We start from the raw sequence: 21050 nt of genomic DNA on the forward strand, positions 1-21050 counted from the left end.
TTTTTTTTTTTCAGAAATTGACAAGTTGATTCTAAAATTCATAGGGAAATTCAAGAGATTCAGAATAGCCCAAATCATCTTAAAAATGAAAAGCAAAGTTGGAGGGCTCACTCAATTTCAAAACTTACCATAAAGTTACAGTAATCAAAAACAGGGTGGTACCAGTAATAAGGATAGACACATAGATCAATGGAATAGAATTGAGAGAACAAGATAAACCTTCCATTTATAGCCAATTACTTTTTTTCATAGTTTATTTTTGAGACACAGAGACAGAGCATGAACGGGCGAGGGCCAGAGAGAGAGGGAGACACAGAATCCGAAAGAGGCTCCAGGCTCTGAGTTGGCTGTCAGCACAGAGCCCGACGTGGGGCTCGAACCCACGAGCCGTGAGATCATGACCTGAGCCAAAGTTGGATGCTTAGCTGACTGAGCCACCCAGGCGCCCCAGTCAATTAATTTTTGATAAGGGTTCCTCCCAGTGCTGGAAGGATCAGGGGAAATGGGGATTGCCTGGTAATAGGTACGACATTTCTTTTTGGGGGTGATGAATGTGTTCTAAAGTTGATTGTGGTGATGGTCACACAATCTTGTGAATATACTAGGAATACACTTAAAAACTTTATTTTTATTTACTTTTAATTTTTTTTTTTAATTTCTGAGAGAGAGAGAGAGAGAGACAGTGTGAGCAGGGGGGGCTCAGAGAGAGAGGGAGACACAGAATCCGAAACAGGATCCAGGCTCTGAGCTGTCAGCACAGAGCCCAACGCGGGGCTCAAACCCACGAACCGTGAGATCATGACCTGAGCCGAAGTCGGACGCTTCACCAACTGATCCACCCAGGCGCCCCTATTTACTTTTAATTTTTGAAAAAGTTTATTTATTTTTGAGAGAGAGAAAGAGAGAGGCAGAGTGTGAGCAGGGGAGGGGCAGAGAGAGGAGACACAGAATCCGAAACAGGATCCAGGCTCTGAGCTGTCAGCACAGAGCCCGACACGGGGCTCAGACTCACAAACCAGGAGATCATGACCTGAGCCGAAGTCAGAGGCTTAACTGACTGAGCCACCCAGGCGCCCCTAAAAACTTTTAAATTGTGTACTTTGAATTGGTGAACTGGGGTGCCTGGGTGGCTCATTTGGTTAAGCGGCCGACTCTTGGTTTTGGCTCACGATCTGGCGGTCCATGAGTTCAAGCCCTGAGCTGGGCTCTCTGGTGATGTTGCAAAACCTGCTTGGGATTCTCTCTCTCTCTCTGTCTCTCCGCCCCTCCCCTGCCATCACACCCTTGCTCACTCTCTCTCAAAAAAAAAAAAATCAGAAGAAAAAGATAAACTTCTAGGTGATTAAAAATCTTAATATTTAATGTTAATGTATTTGTCTTTAACTGATACAGTTGTAAAATATAATTTTTAATGTAATTTAACTTCTTTATTTTAGAAGGAGCCCAACAGGCCAAAGTGCCTAGGACCCACAAAGTCTGAATGTGGCCCTGGGTGGTGTCGGTCTGAATTTGATCAATAAAGTTTTCTCTCACCAGATTTTGAGGAAACCATAGAACGTTAAAGAAAGTGTGAAACAATTCATTCAAATCCATCCATTCTGGCCTGCTCCTGTTCTTCTTTCTTCTTCTTTTTTTTTTTTAACTCTCCTTTCCAGTTCTTGGCTGTCAGCAAACATCTCTTTCGACGGGTTCTAATCTTAGTACCTCTGACTTGCTGTGTGGCCCCGGTTGGTCATTCTGTGGCCCTGAGCCTTATTTTCTTCATCTGTGAGGGGAGGTGAGGAGTTGTAACTCAGCATAGAGCCTGAGGGAGGAAGCAAGCACGAGGGAACCACCATCCAGCCACCTGTGGCCTCATGAATCTTTGGAAGGGGTGACATAAATAAGACAGGAATCTACTCCTTAGCTTGGCACTCAAGGCCTTTTGTGATCTGGCCCCCACCTTCCTTCTCAGCCTCATCTGTCAGCACACCCCTTCTCTGCCTTTGCGGGCAGATGTTCAGAATCCCATAGGGACCTCCAGGGACCTCCTTAGAGAAGAACTTTGGAAGCATCAAGCAGACACATGCAGTGTGAATGCTGGAAGCTTCTAGATCTTTTTTTTGCCCTCCAACCCACATTTGTTCTATTCTGACACAAAAATCTATATCCTTACTGGGATCAGCAGTAAAATCCTTAAACCAGGCATTGCAAGCTGACCCTAAAAGTCATCCAACCCAGTGTCCCTCGGGCCGGCTGGGTGGCCTCAGTGAGGCCGGGATGGGCGGGGACTGTGGCCGACTCAAAGGCTCATCCCCTGTTGAGAGGGCAGCATCTGCCCAGCCCCTGTGACTGTTGCTGGGTGCACTGGGGGCCCAGCACAGCCGGCGTTTCTGATTCTTCATCCGCACTTGCAGGCAATGTTTTTCCCTACGTTAGGATCCTGTGTGGGTCGAACAAAACGTGTCTGTGGGTGGGGCTCCAGCGTGTGCTACCTTTGTGACCACAGGGCTGAGGGCTAGGCCATGTGTCCTCAGTGGTCAGCACAGTGCCCAGCAGCAAGGAGGCCCCGGCAGACACTGAGGATTTGCGGTTTGTTATAGGCGTAAGGTTTGGGTGTAAGGCTTTCACTCATTCGTTCATCCGTTGGTTCATTCATATACTCCTTCAGCAAATACTTAATTTATTATGTACTCACTAGGTACCAGATGCTGTTTTAGGTGATAGGGGTTCGTCAGGAAGAGAGATGGGTAGACAGGGGAGGGACCTCTGGAATATTAAATAGATTAGCTAGGAAGCATAAATCATTCAGTTCTCTGAGGGAAAAAAGCTCCATGTAGAAGTAGCAGCATGTGCAAAGGCCCTGAGGCAGGGCTGCACCTGGCACATTTAAAGATCGACAAGGAGGCCGATGTGGCTGGAGTGGAGCGAGTGAGGGGGAAGCTCATAGGAGATGAGGTCAGGGAGGTGATGGGGTCAGATTTCGTAGTGAGGACACAGTGAGGACTTGGGTCCTGACCCTGAGTGAACTGAAACCACAGGAGCGTTCTGAACAGAGAAGGGACACGATCCATCTTAGGTTATAACAGGATCCCCTGGCCACTGTGTGAATACGGGCAGAGACAGAGACACCCAAGGGAAGGCTGTTGTCCTACTCTAGGCGGGAGTGGCTGGAGCAGTGGAGGGGGTAAGTGGTTGGACTCTAGAAGTACCGCCAAGCCAGAGCCACAGACCGGAAGTGGGGGCGTGAGGGCAAAAGGCTGATGCTGAGGTTTTGGCCGGAGCACTTGGGAGGCTGGAGTTGCTCTTTCTGGAGCTGGGGACGTGCTGCGGATGTGGGGGGCACCCTCGTGGCGCTGACGACTCGTGGGCCATCCATCCAAGGGTCATACGCAAGAGGTGGAACTATCAGGTGACTGGACGTTGCACAGGAGAAGGCCAAGGTGCCGTCAGAGCGGAAGTGTGTTCTTGGTGTAGGGACCACAGCGCATGTGGGAGCCTCGTGGTGGGGGAAGCCTGAGGAGTGTCGGGGCCGAGTGCAGGGGTCCCTGTCAAGGAACTTGGCCTTCATTTCTCGGGGGGTCATCAGAGAGTTGTGTGTGTGTGTGTGTGTGTGTGAGAGAGAGAGAGAGACGTGATCAGAGCTGTGTGTCTCCAAAGCATCCCTCCGGCGGCAGCGGCGAGGAGGCCCGGGGAGCCCCGCGGGGGGCTGCCCTTGTCCTGGTGAGCCTGGAGGGGCTGGGGGCCGAGGAAGGGGACTGCGGGCTCGGAGCAGGTGTGAGCGACTGCGCTGGACGGGTTGGATCAGGAGGTGAGAGCGGAGGCTCCGTCCCCAGTGTTCGGCTGAGTTTGCAGATTCGCTGTCCGCATTCCTTGGGGACCCTGACTTTCCGGGCATAAAGCTTAGCGACGCTCGGGCGCCACGCCTGCTTGGCGACAGGGCTCAGGGGAGGGCAGAGGCGAAAGCCTGAAGCCCTCGCTGCTTCTCGCATTCTCAAAACCCTTCTTTTCTTTTCAAAGGTGAAAAATGTCGCAGCTTCATTGACCTGGCCCCAGCGTCGGAGAAGGGTAAGTGTGGCCCCCACTCAGGTGTGTGAGCCCGGCGCCCTGCGGAGATGCTTCCTGCCCAGGTGGCTTCCCGAAGCCCCATGAGAGCGTCTCCTGCAGGTCTGAGTTTCTTAAGCTGTTGGGAAGGGGACGAGGCTGGTGGGGCTATTATCCCGTCGCCTCTCCCGCGCCACTCCCCCCACCCACCCCCCGAGTGAGGTGGCCCTGAGAGTCATTACCCTTCTACCTTCCCAGCGCACAGCAGGACTTCGGGGAAGGTAGGACGGGTGGGCGGAAGTTGGGGTCAGGTTGGACCAGTGTTGGGGGCACTGCCTTCAGCGTAGGCTTGACCTTGGGGGCAGGAAGCCAGATGCCTTGTGTCTGTCATCTCAACAGGTGTGGGGAGGCCCCAGTCACTGTGCAGAGATGACTCCCTGGTGCGCGGGGCCCAAGAGCAGAGCTTCTGAGCCCTGGTGATGCCCAGATAGGAGGGTCGGGGGCCGGCCACAGCCTGCGGGTGTGCCGAGCACAGCACCCAGGATTAAGTTTAGCCACAAGGAATGGTGATTCACGGAAGCCGCCCTCAAAGGACACATGTGCTCTGCTTTTATAAAAGTTTGAAAGTAGGCAATCCAGGGAGGCTCTCAGGAGCCGGAACCTTGCAGACCCGCTCCACCATCTCCGTGCCTTTGTCTTTTTTTTTTTTTTTTTTTTGTTTTTTTTATTTCTAGGAGAGAGAGACAGCGCGAGCAGGGAAGGGTCAGAGAGAGAGGGAGACACAGAATCCGAAGCATCCGTGCCTTTGTCCTCATGGTCTCAGGTGGCGGCCGGAGCTCCAGCTCTCACACCTGCCTTCTGGGCAGCCGCTTAGAAGGGGGCAAAGGAGAAAGGGCCAAGCTTGCTCATCAACTCCAAGCTTTCTAGGAGCTGCTTACAGTACCTGCTCGCGTGTCCTTGGCCAGAATGTGATCCCAGGGCCAGACCCAGCTGCAAAGGAGGCTGGGAAATGAGATCGCTATCTCAGTAACTATGTGCTCAGCTAAGTCAGGAGTTTTGTTATTACGGAAGAGCAGGAGAACGGATGCTGGAGGGAGCACTGCCGAGGGAACGTCGCGGTGCGGCTGCCTCCCCGCCTGCCCTCCTCTGCCCCCAGGGATGATGGCTGCCGGGAGAGGGAGGTGTGCTCTGGTTCTGGGAGTCAGGATGGGGAAATTGAGGCAGAAGTCCAGTGCTAGAAACTGTCCCAATCAGGGGGATCTCGGAATGCCTGGCTCGGGGGAAATGCTGAAGTCCGGGGCTTGTGGCCACTCGTGCCCCTTGCCGGTGGGGCTGGGCTGCCCGGCAGCGTCTGGGGGTTTGGGGCCTGGAGCCTCTGTCTTTGACCCATCCCGGGTGTTGGCAGAGGGGGTGTGGGCGACATGTGTCAGGGAGGCTGGTAATGTTCCTGTCCCACAGACCCTGAGGCAGGGACCCTCTGGCTCAGGAGGAGGCCCAGACACCCCCGCCGAGCAGGCTTCTGCAGAGGGCATCTCCTCGGTTTCCCCCTCGGCTTCCTGGCGGCTTCCTGGTGGCTGTGCCGCATTTGGCCACTACATGTGGCCACCCCTTGAGTTCTGAGCTGAGCAACCAGGCCCCCGGCTTCTAAACTGAGGTCAAGGGGGGGAGGGGTCCCTGGGTGGCTCAGTCGCTTAAGCGTCTTATTCTTGGTTTAGGCTCAGGTCACGATCTTCCAGTTTGCGGGATCGAGCCCCACGTTGGGCTGTGCGCTGACAGCGTGGACCCTGCTTGGGATTCTCTGTCTTTCTCCCTCTCTCTCTGCCTCTCCCCCACTTGCTTCTCTCTTTCTCTCTTTCTCAAAATAAATAAACTTAAAAGAAGTCTAAATTGAGGTCAAGAAGCACTAGGGATACTACTGGATAATACCTAGTGGACGTTCACTGAGCGGTTCCTACATGCCAGGCACTCCATGGGCATTAATGGAGAAACCTCCCCGCAACCTTGGGGGGCTGGCAAACTCGCCCCGCTTGACCGATGGGGAATCTGAGCCTTAGAGACATGGAGCCACTTACGTCTTGTGTGGGGCGGAGCCCATGCCTCAGCCGCTCTGTCGTATGGCCTCTGCAAGCCCGTGCCTGGGGGCGACCCCTCGGGACAGCTCCGCCCATCATCCCCAAGGCCTTGGAGCTCCGGGCTCAGCTGTGCTCCACAGCGGGCTGCCAGGAAGCACGGCCTTTGTATGCGCATGTAACTGTGTGTGTGTGTGTGTGTGTGTGTGTGTGTGTGTTGGGCTGAGGCTGGGTGGCACACGCACGATTAGATGCTCCCGCAAGTACGCGCATGCCTGTCTCCTGTGTGGACACGCACACTCGGTGGTGGCTGAACATGCACGTGTGTGTGCCCATGTGAAAGTGTGTGCGCGTGTGTGTCCTTGTGAGCATGTGTGCGTGTGTGTCCAAGTGTGAGCATGCATGAGTGTACGCGCGTGTGAACGTGTGTGGAGTATGTACAGGTTTGTGTCCATGTGAGCACGTGCATATGTGTCCAAGTGTGAGCGTGCATGGGTGCGTGCACATGTGAGTGTGTGGAGTGTGTACATGTGTGAGCATGTTCATGTACGGCAGCAGGCAGGTGTTCACGCCTCCCCCTGGAGGCCGCCAACCTTTATTCTTGCATCTTTTGTGAGGACGCAGGGCCCCCGAGAGATGGGATCTTTGTGCTGTTTCCCTCGGGGCTGGCGGCCATGTCCAGGACCCCCGAGCTGTGTGCATGTGTGTGCATAAAAATGGTTATAAGGGGCTGAGTGGGCTGGCTTTGCCGCCATGCTGAGGAACGACTTTCGCATCCTCCCTGCCTCTCCGGCCCTTCAGCTGTCCTGTCAGATGGGCGGGGCTTGTCGCTTAGCGGCTGTGATCTCTCCCCCCTCACTCCTCCCCGTCCTGCGGGCCCTCCGGGGATGCCTGGGGGAACGTGAGGCTGGTGAGTCTGTCCCTTGACTCACCTGACAGCCCGAGCTGTGGAGATGGAGCACTGGTTCCGGCTGAACGGGGAGCCGGGGAGGGTGTGTGAGGCCAGGTGTCTCTCCTGCAGCACACAGAGCTCCTGGACTCATGTCCCCGCACCGGCTCCCTCTGTGACTCCCCTTCTGGTCTGCCAGATATGGTAATGATCACGATGCTCACACCAACCGGCTTTCCTGCAGCGCTTACCACGTGCCAGGCACTGTTCTGAGAGCTTTGCACACGTTGGCGCATTTTACTCATTTTACAGGTGAGGAAACTGAGACATAGAGAGTTAACTGACTTGCCCAAGGTCATACAGGTAGGACGCTGGGTTTGAACCTGAGCCCTTTGGCTCTTAAATGCCCAGTCCTGCTGAAGAGAGAGGCCTTCCAAGACTCTGTGAGTGAGTGTGTGTGTGTGTGTGTGTGTATGTGGTCAAGGGTCAGTGTGTGTATGTTTGAGCAGGTAGTGCTGTGAGAGCGTGTACACGTGTGTCTCATGTGTATACTTTCATGCCAGTGGATGAGCACGTGTGAGTGTTAGGGCGTGTACATGTGTGCACAGGTGAGACTGTGCACGTGCACAGAGGCGTGGATGTGTGTGTTTGTGCTTGGGTGCACTTGTGCCTGTGCATAGATGCATGGGGTGTGTTCATGTGTGAGTGTGCAAGGACGTGTGTGCATAGATGCATGGGTGTGTGTGCACATGTAGGTGCAAAGATGCACAGATGTGCAGTGTATACATGCATGGATGTGTGGTGTGTGTCCACGTGTGAATGTGCNTGTGTGTGTATAGATGCATGGGTGTGTGCACATGTATGTGCAAAGGTGCACAGATGTGCAGTGTATACATGCATGGATGTGTGGTGTGTGTCCACGTGTGAATGTGCACGAATGTGTGTGCTTGGGCATAGATGCACAGCTGTGTGTGTGCACACGTGTGCATGTGTGTAGATGTGCTGCGCGTGTCCCTGGGTGAGCATGCATGGTTATGTGTGTATATGCACACGGCTGCATAGATGTTTGCATGCATGTGTGAACGTGGGTGTGTGCTGGGCGATACTCCCCGTTCCTCCCTCACCAAGACCTCTGAGCCAAGTTCAGGGTGTTCTCAGGCTGGGTCTCCCCTTCTTTCCTTGACACCCTTCTGCCTGGCAAACCACAGTCACGCTCTGAAGGCCCTTCACAAATGGCACGCCCTTTTTGCCGTTTTCTCCAGTACCGTCTTGCCCCCTGCTTCCCGACCCTGTCTCCTGGAAAATTATTTGTCTGTCATCAGTATTTTTACCATGACATGCATTTTTTCTTAGTTTGTGCCTGACCATTTTAGTTTTGTGCTTCACATGGGAAATATCTTTTTGTTTTATACGAGCCTAAGCCACATCCATTTTTCATCTGGATTCCTGCCACAGTCTCTTAACTGCTTACCTCCTTCCATGGTTGCCCCTGATTCACTCATGCCAGAGTGATCTTTTTAAAGCATAAGTCACTTCATGTGAATCCCTGTTCAACACCCTCCCCTGGCTTCCATCTCACTCAGAAAAAGCGGACGTTCTCGTCACAGCCTGTAAGGGGTGTGGGGGCTGGCCCCGTACCTCTGGAGCTCATCTCCGGCACTCTCCCCTCCCTCACCGCACTCCAGAGCTCCCAGATCCTTACTGTTCCTTGACTAAGCCAAACTAGTGTGTGCCTCAGGACCTTTGCACTTGCCATTCCCTGCTCCCGCAACACTGTTTGCTCAGCTCTCTGCACAGCTGGTACCTCCTCGTCATCCAGGTTTCAGTTCAAATATCTTAGCCTCAGGGAAGCCTTCCCTGGGCATCTGCTGATGGCAGCCCTTCTTCCCGCTGAGTCCCTCGGCCCCCCATTCACATCACTTCTCACTGCCTGCAGTGTATTCAGTGCTTGCCTCATTAACACTGTCAGACCCATGAGGGCAGGGGGTTTGTCTCCTTGGTGATTCACTGTGTCCCCGCTGCCCAGGGGCGAAGCCTGACGCTGATAGGTGCTCCATAATACCTGTTGAGTGAATGAAAACATAATTCTAACAGTATACACTCTTGTTATAAAAACTATAATAATTTTTTAAAAACATTTTAAAAGTTTATGTATTTTTATTTTTTTAATGTTTATTTATCTTTAAGAGAGACAGAGACAGAATGTGAGCAGGGGAGGGGCAGAGAGGGAGACACAGAATCTGAAGCAGCTCCAGACTCTGAGCTGTCAGCACAGAGCCCAACACAGGGCTTGAACTCACAAGCCGTGAGATCATGACCTGAGCCGAAGTTGGACACTTTAACCGACTGAGCCACTCAGGTGCCCCTTAAGTTTGTTTATTTATTTTTGAGAGAGAGAGAGAGTTAGTGGGGGAGGGGCAGAGAGAGAGAGGGAGAGAGAGAGAATCCTAAGCAGGCTCCCCACTGTCAGCACAAAGCCCAACGTGGGGCTGGAACTCGCGAATCATGAGATCACGAGATCATGACCTGAGCTGAAACTAAGAGTTGGGTGGTCAACCAACAGAACCATCCGATGCCCCCAAAATTATAATAATTCATAAATGCTTGAATGAGAAATGAAAGTCTCTTATGAACCCACCTGTTAGATATACACAGGGGATAGATTTATTAGTCCTTGAAGATAGATAGACAGACAGACACATATATCCACATATACTTACACACAAATATATAATCATGAATTGCTTTTCATATCAATACATAGAAACTACCTTCATCTTTCAGAACAACTATATAATATTCATCACACAGAGACAATTTATGTAACCAGTCCTATAGCTGGGCACTCAGATTGGGCCCTCCCTGCCCTTCAGGCCCCTGGGATCGTAGTTGAATAATAGTTACCTGAACACATATCTTCTCCGTCAAGGGACTGGGCCTTCTGACAATAGTACTTGTTTCTTATTTACGTCGGGGCCTTGGGAGCTCAGCCCAGCTCTGGAGCTGCACTGACAGAATAGAGGAATAGGATTCGAACCGAGGTCTGCCCAGCAGCCCATGGGAGGCAGAGGAGGAGGGCGAACAAAAGATGCCTGACCGTCTTCTGAAGACGTGATGCGCCAAGGCAGATACACAGCAGTGCCCGTGTGTGGTGAACTTGACAGTGAAAATGCAGAGGGAACACTTAATGCTTTCTTGTCTTCCTCTTCCCTCTCAAAATCTCGGTCTCTTATTCACTGGGGCGAGCTTCTCCTACCACATCATTGGGACCAACGTGGTTGACCTTCAAACCTAGTGCTGTGGTCAGCAACACCCACCATCAAGGCTGGGTAACGAGCTGTCCCAGAGCTCAGGCACATTCAGCATTAACTTTTCGCTCACACGTTTGTGGGTTGCCTTGGTTCTAGGATGTGACCTGGGCTCGCGCCTGTTCATGCACATTCATTCTGGGTGCCAGGTAGACGGGACAGAAATGCAAGGCGCCTAACTGCACGAGCACGTTCTACATTTTTGTTTGCATCGTGTCTGCTAACATCCCATTGGCCAAACCAAGTCACATGCCACTGCCGCCATCAGTGAGGCAAGAAATACATTACCCACGTGGGGACCCCTGGGCCCGACCATAGGCCCCGGGGATGCTTAGCAGCTGGTTGTGCTGGAGATGGCTCAGCCAGATTTCTGGGCATGCGTGTGTGTATGTGTGTGATGCTCACTGCTTTGCTGGCCAAGGGCTCCCCTGGCCGTTGTCATCCCAAAGTGACCTGTTTATTTCTCCAAAGGGGACCCACATGTTTGGGTGGGCTTCCTTGCCAGGTACCAACTGAACAGCCTCTGTATGCCCTTCGACGGGACAGACATTTCCTGAGCACCTACTATGTGGCAAGGTCTAGGCTAGGCTTTGACGGTGCAAACACAAATGAGGCAAAAGACTCTGCCCCCCGGGTGCGGGAGAGAGCTAAGGAAATGGTTGGCAGATGTCGCGGAAGGGCTCCGACAGAGGATACAGAATCCCCCCTCCGCTGGAAAAGGGCGAGGGGAACACGATTCCGCCACCTCCGGTCCCTGTGGAGAGTCCGGGAAGATGTTTGTGTTTCCTTTACCCTGTTAACAGGGTTCCCCGGTAAGGATCAGTCCTAAGCCACCTGTCAAGGTGCGATGTGGGGAGAGCCCCCAATTCCTAAACCCCAGCAGGGGGAGGGACTGTCGCTGCGAATGAATGAAGGAACCAGTTGAACCCCCTGTGACTCATAGTCGCCCTCAAGCCTGCATGCATCCGCTCCTATCTGCTCTTTCTCAGTGCCCGTCCATGCACCCAGTGGGACAATTCAGCAAGGGGAAGGGACAGCCTGCAGCTCCTCACAGCACCGTAGACTTGAGCAGAAGCCAGAGTCACGACAGAACATCCTATAATGCTTCCATTTCTGTAAGACTGGAAACAGGCGGAATGAGTCTATAACGTGAGAGGGCAGGACAGTGGTTGTCCTTGAATCCTGGGTGGGGGCGTGTGGGGGGCCCTGGAAGCTGGCGACGTTCCGATTCTTGGTCTGAGTGCTAGTTACATGGGATATGTTTCATTTATGAAAATTCACCGAGCCGTTTACTTGTGATATATGCGCTTTTTCTGTCTATATATGATGCTTCAAGAAAAAGTCAAACAGTTTCCCACACTGAATTCTAAATGATCCTTCGGAAGTGAAAATCCGACTGAATCAGGACTCGGCTTGAACCCCTTCCCTGGCTCCCGAACTTAAATATCCCGGGATATTTGGACATGGGGTTCACGACCCTTGGGGATCTGGTGCTAGTCTGCTCTTCTCACTCCACTTCCTGCGTCTCTGATGTGGACCCTGAACACCAGCCCTGTCTTGAACATTTTTCTTAAGCTCTCCGTCATCTGTCATGCCTCTGTGCCTTTGCATGTGCTGTTCCTTCCATTTGGCCTGCCTTGTGTGCCGTGGAGAACTTCTGTTTATCCTTCAAAACCCAGCTAAGACATGACGTTTTCTGAAAAGCTCCCCCTGAACCTAGAGATACCCACAGTGACTGATCCCAAGAGCACCCATCATTCTGCATTGAGATCATCTTTTCCATCAGACTGGACACTCCCAGCGGACAGGCAGTGGGTCTTGTCCTTCTGATGTGCCTCAGCCAGAAGGGGTTGGGACACAGTAAGAACTTAGTAAATGTTTGTGGAAGGAAGGAAGGAAGGAAGGAAGGAAGGAAGGATGGAAGGAAGGAAGGAAGGAAGGAAGGAAAGGAAGGAACGGGGGCCATGCCATGTTAGAGACCCTGGGTGGCCCAGTTGGGTTTGGAACCCTGGATCCTGACTCAGGAGTCTGTGGTCTCTGCTGACACCCCCCGCCCCGGGCCGAGCTACGTCAGTCACCCCCGCTCCTGTTTCCCAGCGAGCTGGGATTTCTGACAGCCGCCAGCTGGCAGTTTTTGCGAAACCTTCTCCAAAGCTTGTAGGTTTCACTTGTTTAATATTTCAGGGATGTGTAGCAACGTGGTGGCCCCACGGCCACAATCCTGAGTCTTGCCTGAGTCATCTCTCCCTTCAGTTGCTAGAATAGTCTCTATTGGTTCCCTGAACCTCTCTGTTCTGCGTCTGAAATCGATTTACAATTCTGCTGCTCGCTTAATTTACTTAGTGCATTTTATTGATTTATGTCATAGAACTGAAACGTGCATAGATCAGAACACACAGGGAAGGAAGGGGACAAACCAACTCTGGCACAGCTGCCCGGCATCTGACATCGGAGCCGCATGCGGGTCGGCCTGCCGGCTGCAGCCCCGGCACGCCGGGTGGCCAGCTCATCCCACGCCTGTGTGTTAATCCTGGGTGATCTTTTCACTCTGTCTGCCTAGGGAACTCTCTGTCAACCGTCATGAGCCAGCCCGAAGGTCCTGCCTCTGCAAATTCCTCCCCGGGCCCCAGAGCGCATCCATCATTGCTGCTTCATGCTTCCAGATTACCGGGGACATACCTGTGGTCCGGGGCCTGGCAAAGTGAGAGATCTGATGCCTTTATCCCATCCCACAGACATGTCAGGACACAAAGAGGCAGGGGGCCAGCCCCGGTGGTTGACACGTCCATTGTTCCCTCTCACCTGCCATTCCCAGACGATACTGAGTTCATTCTTGCAGCCCTTTGACTGAGGTTAGGACTCCAACCTCATCAATCATCTGAATGGCTCCAGTCATTTGTGGAGCCAGCAGCACCCCGGAATCCTAAAGAAAGAGCTTCTTTCCTGCCCATTCTTGATAGACTCATGACACAGGCCACCTCACTCGGTGCCATTCATGGAGGCGGGACAGACTGCAGCCTTGTGTTTGGGGACGGGCCACCGTGACCTTGTCCACCTTGGCGCAGGCTGGTGGTCAGCATCTGTCGGTGCCAGAATCCCGGGCAGTGAGGGGAGTCACCCACAGCTCCTGCCCTTGAGGGGCCTTCTAGCGGACGACAGACGAGGAGGAGTCACATCTGTCGATCTGGGGGCCCAGAGGGCCATGGAAGGGGATGATGACTGTGTGGGTGGGCCGTGTGGAAGGGGTGCCATGCAGGGAGGGTCCCGAAGGATGAATGACATAAGGGACCCAGGGGCTGTCATTCCTGGCAGAATGAATGGTGTGCACAAAAGAGTCCCTGTGGCAGAGGCACCATGCAAGTACTGAGTGGATGAAAGGTAGAAGGAAGGTAGAGCCCAGAGAGGTTAAGTGCCTTGCTGAAGGTCCTACAGCACATTGAGGTTTGAGTCAGGCTCCCCCCCACCCCTCAGGCTTCTGAGGTCTTTTCAGAGGCAGCAGCTCCTNCTCCCATTCTTACCCATCCCATCCCTCCCTCCACCTGCCAGCGTCATTTTCTCCACACCGCACATGGTTCTGTCACCTCCCTTGTTCTGAAGTGCTGGCTCTGTCTTTCTGTTCTGAAATTCTGGATTTCTCTAATTACGTGCTCTTATTAAAGGTGATTAAATCCCGACGGCTGGTGGAGGACTGCTTCTGGAGATCACAACATCTAGTAATTGCTTTGGTTGCTCTAATTCCAATTATTCAAGATTATCTTTCTAGGTAATTGGGTGTCTGGGTAGTGTCTCTCAGAGAGCGTCACATTAACCCCAGATGGTGACCAGCTTTCGTGTTTCGTAATTGGAAACAGTTTCTCCATGGTGAGAAGACCCTCTTAAGTGTAAACAGTGGTAATTTAAATTTCTAAATGACTCTGTGATCTTATCATACTTTGGTGTGAGAAATTAGCTTGGACACTTCAGTCCAGCCTTTTGCCTGTCTGAGCAGAGGTTTCAGCAGTGGGGAGGGGGGGGATGTTTGCTGAGCTGCACGGGGCCTGCAGAATTTGAAGGATGCTGGCTCCTTCCCAGAACCCGGAAAAGTCTTTCCGTGGGCTGGTTCTTCCTGGACCTCTCCCCGGAATGGAATTTGCAACAAGGCCCTTCTATTTAGCCCAGGTCTTGCATTTGCAAAGAGCTTTTGCTTTAGACACATGATGATCCCTTCAAATGAAGTTTGACATACAGCTACAAATCAGGTTCACCATGTTCAGTTGTGCAGGTTACTCACTGTGCAAGTCTGGGAGTCATGGTTCATACCGGAGTCTATATGAATGGCATAGGGTTGGGCAGTATACATCCTGTACAACTACATCCCTGTATGTAGGGGCCAGGGATACATAAGCAAGGTTAAAAGAAGACAGCATCCAATATCCAATCTATACCTATACCTCAATGCTGAGCTACTCTGCCTAGTGTGAGCTGGGGATTTGTGATTCTGTTTTGTCGTGTTTCCTTGTTTTAATCAATATCACTTCATTGGTATAATTTAGGAACCGTGAACTGCATAGGCTTTAAATGTACAGTTCAGTGAATTTCAAGAAATGCATACATGCGTGTAGCCCACACTCCTATCAAGATAAAGACCCGTGGCTGGGAGTGCGCCTGGGGGGCTCAGTCGGGTGAGCGTCTGACTCTAGGTTTCGGCTCTGGTCATGATCTCACGGTTTGTGAGTTCGAGCCCCATGTCGGGCTCCATGCTAACAGTGTGGAGCCTGCTTGGGATTCTCTCTCCCTCTCTGTGTGCGCCTCCTGCTTTTGCTCTCTACCTCTCTCTCTCTCTCAAAAATAAATAAAACATTAAAATATATAGATCACGTGGCCCGTGGCCAGCTTCATGGGCATGTGATCTGTAACATCATTTCAGGTCCCGTGCATACAAGGGCTTTACATTTGGTTTAATGCTCTATGGTCACTCTCTTGAAATTCTTAATAATTTTTCTAACAAGGGGTGCGGCATTTTCATTTTGCACTTTCCTCCCAATTTGGGCTGTGTACTGCCCCCCCATATTATTATTCACTATTTCTTTGTACATCAATTCACTTAGAAAGTCTACTTTTTAAAGCCTCATCCTGAGTAATGATCTCTATCAACTCATGGTTTCAATAGGCCGGGTTATTCTTTCCAAGATGCTTTAGAATAGATAATAATAGTAGCACCCCCCATTTTTTTTCCGTTTTGCCAACATGCCAGGCCCAGCCAGGCCCCCAGCAACTTGATGGGGTGTGTGTTGCTGGTACGCTGAGTCACAGGTGGGGAAACTGAGGCCCAGAGAGATGAAGGCAGTGCAGACCCTGCTTGGGACTCCCTCTCTCTCTCCCTCTCTGCCCTTCCCCTGCTTGTGCTCTCCCACTCTCCCTCTCAAAATAAATAAATATTAACAAATAAAATAAAATAGAAAAGAATCTTAAAATGAGTCGAGACTGGGAAAGACCAGGGTCTTAATGAAATACAAGGACAAGTTACATGTTGGCCAGACGGGGCTGGGGAGGAAGAAAGAGCCACCACACCGTGTGGGAGTGTCACTCGAGATTCCCAGGGGGCTCGCATCACATGCACCTTCCTCTGCTTCCTTCTTCTTTTTTTAATGTTTATTTCTGAGAAAGAGAGAGAGACAGAGCACAAGCAGGGAAGGGGCAGAGAGAGAGGGAGACACAGAATCCGAAGCAGGCTCCAGGCTCTGAGCTGTCAGCTCAGAGCCCGATGTGGGGCTCGAACTCACAAACTGAGATCATGACCTGAGCCCAAGTCAGTCGCCTAACCGACTGAGCCACCCAGGCGCCCCCCTCCCTGCCGCTTCCTTCTTGTTGCACTTCCAGGTTCCAAGAAGGGAGTCCAACCCTCAACGCACACACTGTCCAGGTCTGAAGGGTGCAGAGAGCTGAGATCACCTGCTCCATTTTGCAGATGAGGAAATTGAGGCCCCAAAGAAAAAAAACTCTCCGTGGCTGCCATGGACTGAGTACAGTGAGCGTGCCAACTGTGTACTCTTGAGAAATGGGGTCCCCACTCTGGGGCAGCTTACCCCAGACCAGCTCTGGCAATGCAGTGAGCACATATTGGGCACCTGCTGCATACCAGTGCCTTCCAGGCATGTCATACTGTTTGATCCCCTCAACAGCCTGCAGAGTAGATATTCTTACTATCACCCCCCCCCCCTTTCAGGACAGGAAGCTGAGGCTCCGACAGGTTCAGAAACTTGCTTCTGGTGCCAGCACTGGCAGAGCTGGGATTTAAACCCAGAGCTCCTGAGCACAGGGTCCATGCAGAGCGTGGGCTCCAGATTCAAATTCTGACTCGGCCTCACTCACTGTGGGTCCTGGGCATGCCGCGTATCCTCTTGATGGTTCACTTTCTTCATCTCTAAAATGGGGATGATAGCGTCTACTTGGCAGGATTCTTCTGAGAATCAAATGGAATATTCCATATGAGGCGTTGGCTCAGGGTCTGGCTCAGTCAGCACAGCTCGAACGTTCTGTTTGTATTTTCCCCGTCTCCCCCAGTTCGGCCCCGTCAGCAAGAAAGCTAACTCGGAAAGTAACTCAATTTGCATTTATTTCTACTTGACTAACCTTTATCGAAATATCACAGGATCCCATTGACTGCTAGATGCTTCCACACCCCCTGTTTCATTTAATTCTTTCAACAGCTCTTTGGAGTAGGTGCTGTGATTTCCGGTTTACACCCAAGGAAACAGACTCAGAGAAGCTGAGCTATTCGCCCGGTCACACAGCAAAGTGATGCCTCCCTCAGTAGGGTACTGTTGCTGCCATGCCTCACAGGTCTTTCCACTCTGCCTGGTGCCTCTGCACCCCTCTTCTGCTCCTCAGGCCCAGAAAATTCTCTGGTTAGCCTTGCTCTGTGTTCTGAGCCAGCCAGGCGGCCCCGTCGGCTCACAGCTGTCAGGGACTGCATGGAGCAGAGGGAGGCAGCAGCTGAGAGGTCACCTGGCTGCTCCTGTTCCCGGCACCCTCCGCCCCCCACCTGCTGGCGTCGACCGTCTCATCATTCGCAACCGTCTGCCAGGGTCCCCGGAGGGCCTGCAAAGGGCTGGGGTGTAACGCAGAACCCGAACTGGCCACCTTTTCCCTGCATGGGGAGCAGAGACGTTCAAGCCCCTGAAACCCCATCCACGCCTCGAAGTCACTAGGAGCTTCACGCCCAAGAGAGAAGCCCTTTCAAAAGGAATGTTCTAAAGGGCTAAAGCCTCTGCCCTGATTAACTGCCCGGGGACTGACCCCTGCGGCCCCCGTGTGGGTTCCCAGAACCAGCCCAACTCTTCCAGGCTTGGCTTCCCTTAGGCTTTGGCCTGAAATCCCATTCTGAGTTTAGAAAGTCTGGTGTCCCTTGGCAGGGATGCCCTGGTCCCCTGCTGGTCCACAGATTCTCTGGCCTCTGGAGATTCCGATCTTCAGCACGCGCTTTGCCAGAGGCCGACAGAGGCCAGACTGGAGGGCGGTGATGGGCCACTTGCGCAGACGGCAAGAAAATGGGTGGCTTCTCCCAAGCTGGTGTCCAGTGGGTCTCACACTCATGCCCCTTGCCTGGCCCGTCTCTGGTGGTGAGGACAGAGGCTGTCGATTTTATTCCTTAGGTTTAAATTTTGGCGTGTTTTGTTTGTTTCTTGTTTTAGTTTTAGTTTTGTTTTGTTTTCTGGTAAGAGCTTTGTTGAGAGATGATTACTTACCATACAATTTGCCTACTTAAACCTGTACAGGTCAATGGTTTTTAGCAGATTCAAGAATGTATAGCCATCGCTACTATCAACTTTAGAATATTTCCATTGCCCTGAAGACACACCTTGTTTCCTTAAGTTTCACCCCTCAATCCTCCAGTCCCCCCAGACCTACACAACTAGGGATCTGCTTTCTGTAGATTTCTGGACACCTGTGAATGGAATCGTATAACATGAGGGCTTTTGTGTCTGGCTTCTCTCACTTAACATGTTTTCAAGGTTCATACACATTGTAGCAAGTGTCAGTCTTTCATTTCTCTTTATTGCCAAAGAAGATTTCATGCATGGGTATATTACATTTTGTTTTTCTTTTATTTATTTATTGAAACCTAAAAATTTTTATAAAATGTTTATTTATGTATTTTTGGGAGAGAGAGCATGCAGGGGAGAGGAAGAGAGAGAGAGGGAGAGAGAGAGAATCCCAGGCAGGGTCCCCGCTGACCGTGGAGCCCAAGGCAAGGCTTGATCTCATGACCGTGATATCATGACCTGAGCCAAAGTCAAGAGCTGGATGCTTAACCGATTGAGCCACCCAGGGGCCCCTATTTCTTGAAACTTTTAAAAATTGAGAAATAGAGTACAATTCAGAAAAATATATGAAATAGAAACATGTAGTTTAATAATCTGTTATGAAGCAAAAAGCCTTATTCCCACGGAAGTCAAGAAAGAGATTACTTTTTGAAAGAGAGACAGACAGGGAGCAAGCAGGGGAGGGGCAGAGAGAGAGGGAGATATAGAATCGGAAGCCGGCTCCAGGTTCTGAGCTGTCAGCACAGAGCCTAGCGTGGGGCTCGAACTCACGAACCGTGAAATCATGACCTGAGCCGAAGTCAGATGCTTAATCAACTGAGTCACCCACACGCCCCTATTCATTCATGGATTCGTGAGTCATTTTCTGTTTTTATTATGAATAACGCTGTTGGTTTTTCAAGTGTGATCGTAAAACGAGGGGCTTGTTAGCAATGTCAGCTCTCAGCGCCAGCACAGAACTCCTGAACAACAGACTCTGGGTCTGGGGCCAGCAATCTCTAAGAGGCTCTCTCACAAACCACTCCTGTCTAAGCGGTCTGAGAATCACCGCTCTGGCGTTTACCTTGATGTGGGCTTGCTCGGCCAACTTTGTGTATCCACAGTTTTACAAAGCAAGGCCTTCCCAGTTTCCAAAGTGGGTTTCTCAGTTTTCACTCCCACTAATGGGGTATGCAAATTCCCATTGCTCTAGCCTTGAAAATGCTTAGGTTTATCAGATATTAAACATTTCCCAACCTGATGGATGAGAAGTGATATCTCCCTGTGGTTTTCAATTTGCACTTCTTGATTACTAATGGGGTTGAGTACTGTCTCATGTTTATGGCTATTTGGATTTTCTCTTGTGGTGCCTGTTCACGTCTCCTGCCCATGTTTCTGTTAGATCGTCTGTCTTTTTCTTACTGATTTATGTAAGTTTTAAACATTTTTACATATTTTAATCTTTTATTGCTTACAGGTATTTCAAATTCCTTTTCTCGTTCGGTGGCTTACCTTTTCACAGATGTCTTCTGATGAACAGACGTTCTGATTTCTTTTTTATTGTGGTAAAATGTACATAATGTGAAATTTACCATTTTGACCATTTTTAAGTACATTCATGTTGTTATACGACCATCACTACCATCCATCTCCAGAGAGCTTTTTCATCTTCCCCAACTGAAACTCTGCACCCATTAACCACTAGCTCCCCATTTCTTCACCGCTCTGGCCCCCTGGGAATCACTGTCCCAGTCTCACTTTCTGTCCTTAAGAATTTGGCTACTCTAGGGGGCGCCTGGGTGGCTCAGCTGGTTAGGCGTCCAACTCTTGATTTCGGCTCAGGCTGTGATCTCGAGGTTGTGAGATCGTGCCCTGCATTGGACTCTGCTGGGCATGGAGCCTGATTAAGTTTCCCTCTCCCTCTGCCCCTCCCTAGCGCTCTCTCCCTCACACACACACACACACACCCTCCAAAACAACAACAACAAAAAGAACTTGGCTACTTTAGGCACCTCGTATAAGTGGGGTCATGCAATATTTGTTTTCTTGTGTCTGCCTTATTTCACTTATCATGATGCCGTCAATGTTCATTCCTATTGTAGCATGGGTCAGAAGCGAATGCTTTGCTATGGACTGATATATATACCACAACTTGTTTACCCATTTGTTGATGGACATTTGGGTTGTTTCTACCTTTTGGCTCTTGGGACTAATATTGCTGTGAATGCTGGTGTATGAATATCAGTCCAAGCCTCTGCTCTCATCTCTGTTGGGTGGGTACCTTGGAGTGGAATTGCTGGATCACATGTTAACTGAGTTTGTTTGTAAGGCCATCATACTGTCCATAGCAACTGCACCATTTTACATTTACAGTGCACAAGGGCTCCAATTTCTCTATGTCTTCACCAGCATCTGTTATTTTCTGTTTTGCTAATAGCCATTCTAATGCGTGTGATAAGGGATCTCACCGCGGTTTTGATTTGCATGTCCCTAGTGATGGGTGATGTTGAGCTGTGGCCATTCATTTGGAGAAATGTCTGTTCAAGTCCTTTACCTGTTTTTGAATCGTGTAGTTTGTTTCTGTGTTGTTGAATTGTTGGAGTCTCTTATATGTTCTGGATATCATTCTTTATCAGGTATATAACATGCAAGTATTGTCTCCCGTTTCGTGGGTTGCTTTTTTGCTCTGTTGATGGTGTCCAAAAGCTTTTAATTTTAAGGAAGTCCAATTTATTCGTTTCATCTTTCCTTTCATTTCCTCTTCTCTCCCTTTTTCTTTCTTTCTTTCTTTCTTTCTTTCTTTCTTTCTTTCTTTCTTTCTTTCTTTCTTTCTTTCTTTCTTTCTAGAGAGTGCACACAGGGGAGGGGCAGAGGAAGAGGGAGAGGGAGAGAGAGACTCTTAAGCAGGCTCCATGCCCAGCATGGAGATGGACAGAGGGCTCTATCTCATGACTGTGAGTCATGTGTCAAGAGTTGG

The 21050-nt window shown here is 50.9% G+C and overlaps 1 protein-coding gene across 1 annotated transcript in view; it reads left to right on the forward strand.

Moving 5' to 3' along the window:
- Nucleotides 1-21050, forward strand: part of GSG1L (GSG1 like) — a 164834-nt gene that overhangs the window by 30249 nt on the left and 113535 nt on the right. Inside the window, exon 2 of the mRNA XM_077760287.1 lies at nt 4000-4047. The gene's annotated coding sequence lies outside the window, so the exon portion shown is untranslated. The remainder of the gene's footprint in view (nt 1-3999; nt 4048-21050) is intronic.

The sequence above is a fragment of the Crocuta crocuta genome, unplaced genomic scaffold, assembly GCF_008692635.1.
Source record: "Crocuta crocuta isolate KB4526 unplaced genomic scaffold, BGI_CrCroc_1.0 scaffold73, whole genome shotgun sequence".
NCBI lineage: Eukaryota > Metazoa > Chordata > Mammalia > Carnivora > Hyaenidae > Crocuta > Crocuta crocuta.